The sequence below is a fragment of the Cynara cardunculus genome (assembly GCF_001531365.2).
Source record: "Cynara cardunculus var. scolymus isolate 2C chromosome LG 12, CcrdV1, whole genome shotgun sequence".
NCBI lineage: Eukaryota > Viridiplantae > Streptophyta > Magnoliopsida > Asterales > Asteraceae > Cynara > Cynara cardunculus.
The window spans coordinates 33,242,174-33,246,508 of NC_037539.1; positions in this window are offsets into that span (position 1 = coordinate 33,242,174).

A 4,335-nucleotide genomic window follows, 5' to 3' on the forward strand; every position below is an offset into this window, starting at 1 on the left:
TGTCCAAGCTGTTACAGAAACCATTCAGGAAAATGTTCTAATTTTCCAGTAAAATGTTACAAGTGTGGAAGCTCGGGCACATTAGTAAAAATTGTGACAGCAACTCAAACCGATGTTATGAGTGTGGATCTGAGGGACATATTCGTCGTGACTGTCCAAAGCTCAGGGATTCTGGAAAGGGGACATCGAAAGCAAATCAGCCAAAGAAAGATTTGAGGGTTCCGGGTAGAGCATATCAGATGACTGTAAAGGAAGCTCGTGATGCAGATGATGTAGTCACCGGTACGTTCTTAGTCAATTCCATACCTGCATGTGTACTATTTGATTCAGGAGCCAATCGTTCTTTTGTTTCTGTSACATTTTGTGATCGATTTGGCATATCAACTAGTTTGCTATCACATGCATTAGTGGTAGAGACAGCTAATGGGGGGCAAGTGTTAATACATGAGGTTTATGATGGATGCAYGATTGAAATTGAGGGTATCTTGTTCCCAGTTAGCTTATTACCTTTGTCAATCGGGGGATTTGACGTTGTGATAGGAATGGACTGGTTAGTTAAACATGGAGTCRATATTTTATGTTCAAAGAAGATGCTTTCAATTTTGAGACCTAATGGGGAGACACTATTAGTTTATCAGGATAGGTGAAAGGGTGATATAGGGATCATTTCAGTGGTGAAAGCACGAAAATGCCTTATTAAAGGTTGTTCTTCATTTTTGGCATACGTTGTGGATGCCAAAGTGGAAAAGAAGAAGATTGAAGATGTTCGAGTAGTGTGTGATTACCCTGATGTGTTTCCCGAAGAGTTGTCTGGTTTACCGCCAGATCGTCAGGTTGAGTTTCGTATAGACCTCATTCCTGGTGCAGCGCCAATCGTTCGTTCTCCATATCGGCTAGCACCTTCAGAAATGAAAGAAATGATGACTCAACTGCAGGAATTGCTCGACAAAGGTTTCATCCGACCAAGTTCTTTACCATGGGGTGCTCCAGTATTGTTTGTAAAGAAGAAAGATGGCACATTAAGGATGTGCATCGACTACCGCGAGCTGAACAAAGTGACTATAAAGAATAAATACCCTCTTCCTCGCATTGATGATTTGTTTGATCAACTCCAAGGTGCTAGTTATTTCTCCAAGATTGATCTTCGATCAGGTTATCATCAATTGAAAGTACGGCAGGAAGATGTTTCCAAAACTGCATTCAGGACCAGGTATGGTCATTATGAATTCTTAGTTATGCCATTTGGTTTGACGAATGCTCCAGCTGCTTTTATGGATTTGATGAACCGATTCTGTCGCCCTTTCTTAGACAAATCAATTATAGTATTCATAGATGATATCCTTATTTACTCCAAGAATGAGGAAGAGCATGAAAGACACCTGCAGRAAGTTTTGGAGTTACTGAGACGAGAGAAACTTTATGCAAAGTTCTCTAAGTGTGATTTTTGGCTAAAAGAAGTACAGTTTCTTGGTCACGTAATTTGCAGTAATGGTGTGAAAGTCGACCCATCCAAAGTAGAAGCAATAATGAGTTGGGAGGCTCCGAAGAATCCTACATAGATAAGAAGTTTTCTGGGATTAGCGGGTTATTACCGCAGATTCATACAAGATTTCTCAAAGATTGCTTCACCCTTGACTGCTTTGACTAGAAAGAATGTGAAATTTCTATGGACTGAAAAACAAACAAATGCCTTTGAAATATTGAAGAAGAGATTATGTGAAGCACCTGTATTGGCTTTGCCAGAAGGATCTGATGATTTCGTTGTATACAGTGATGCATCTGGAWTTGGTTTAGGTTGTGTTTTAATGCAAAGAGGCAAGGTAATTACTTATGCTTCTAGACAACTTAAGGATCATGAGAAGAATTACCCAATACATGACTTGGAGTTAGCTGCAGTTGTCTTTACACTAAAGTTATGGCGACACTACTTGTATGGTACACAATGTATTATTTTTACTGATCATAAAAGTTTGAAATACGTTTTCGATCAGAAGGAGCTAAACATGAGGCAAAGGCGTTGGTTGAAGTTAATCAAAGACTATGATTGTGAAATCAGATATCACCCAGGAAAAGCTAATGTAGTTGCAGATGCTTTGAGCCGTAAAGAACGAAGTGGTGATGTATTGGTTAAGTTCAACAAAATTGAAGTTATGTCAAGTTTGATTGAAAGAGTTAAAAAGGCTCAAAAGGAATCTTTATCAGAGGAAAACCTAAAAGGTGAAGGCATGGTGAAACAACAATCTCTACTTGAAGAAGACAGTCGTGGTCTAAAATTATTTCGAGGTAGAATTTGGGTGCCAAAGATTGGAGGTAACCGAGAGCTGTTACTAGAGGAGACACATAAATCAAAATACTCTATTCATCCAGGAAGCACTAAAATGTACCGRGATTTGAAGTTGCACTACTGGTGGCCTATCATGAAACTCGATATAGCAAAGTATGTTGAGAAATGTGTGACATGTTTACAAGTGAAAGCCGAACATCAACGACCATACGGAAGTTTACAACCATTGGATATAMCAGAGTGGAAATGGGATCATGTTACTATGGATTTCATAGTTGGATTGCCCAAGACGTTGACGGGTCACAATGTGATATGGGTAGTTGTAGACAGACTGACAAAAAGTGCACACTTCTTACCGATGAAGGAAACATGGTCAATGGATAGATTGGCTAAGTTGTATATTGATGAGATTATCTCGAGGCATGGAGTACCCTTATCCATCRTATCAGATAGAGATAGTCGATTTACCTCCAAATTTTGGGAGGGATTGCAGCGAGAGTTGGGGACAAGAGTGAATTTGAGTACCGCCTACCATCCTCAKACCGACGGACAAAGTGAGAGGACGATCCAAACTCTCGAAGATATGCTTCGTTCTTATGTATTTGACTTTGGTGGGAATTGGGATACACGCTTGCCTTTGGTAGAATTTGCATACAACAACAGCTACCACTCTAGCATTGGTATGGCACCCTTTGAAGCACTGTATGGGCGGAAATGTAAAACACCCGTTTGTTGGTTAGAAGCCGGAGATAAACATTTTGCAGTTCCTGAGATTGTACAACAGACTGCAGACAAAGTTAAAGTGATTCGRGAACGCCTTAAAGCCGCACAAGATCGACAAAAGAGTTATGCAGATCAGAAGAGGCGACCTAAAGAGTTTCAAGTGGGAGAAAGAGTTATGCTTAAAGTATCACCGTGGAGGGGAGTGATCAGATTCGGGAAGCATGGAAAACTCAGTCATCGTTTCCTTGGACCATTCACAGTGTTGGAAAGGATTGGAACTCAAGCCTATCGTCTAGACTTACCATCAGAGTTACAAGGAATTCATAACACATTCCATGTATGTTACCTATGGAAGTGTTTGGCGGAAGAAGAAAACGTAATTCCATTATCCGAAATTCAAATAGATGACAAAATGTATTATGTTGAAGAACCAAAGGCGATACTAGAACGAAAGACAAAGAAATTACGCAGAAAGGAGATCAGGTTGGTTAAAGTACAATGGAAGCATCGTCGGGGTGCAAATGTCACATGGGAACCAGAAGACGAAATGAGAACACGCTACCCACATTTGTTTCTTGAGATTTAGATTTCGGGGACAAAATCTCTTTTTACAGGGGAGAATTGTAACATCTCATTCTAAAAGGTTAGATAAATATTTAGTTGTTTAAAAGTTTAAAGTATAATTGTTTTATAGTATTAATCTAGGGGGTTATAATGTCCATCCCTTAATTTAGAATTATTATAAATAAGGGTTTTGATTTAATCACTATTTTAAGTGGATTATTTTATTCAAAGGAGAGGTGGTAGATTCTTTTGGCATGCCTAGAAAGTATCTTGTTTCTATAAACAAGACTGCTATCATTTATATTGATGCCAGACCACCACACTGCCACCATTAACTCATCCTCTTTCTTGGAGGTTTAATTCCATTTTTTTTAGTTTCAATCTCTCTGCTCCCAATTTCATTCTTGGAATTAACAACCGAGAAATCAATCAAACGGATTATGTTTTTGAGCTAAATTCAGCAGAGTATCATCTCTTTCACTGACTCCCGCCGGTGTGTATTGCATAGGTATATGAATATTTGTTTGTCTATTAAGATTAAGTTTATATCTCAAGAACCAAAGGGTTCGGACTGTAATTCGCTTCTTCGGAAAACGATCCCAAATTTCTTGACTTTAAATAGCCCATCCTAACCCTAATCTTGAGTTAATGGGTGTTTCTATTGAATCAGATTCATCACTTGTTTCAAATTCATATTGAGGATCATTGGTTTTTGCAGTTGTCCATTTTAGACTCAAATAAGAGTTTTGCTTCTTTTAAACCCA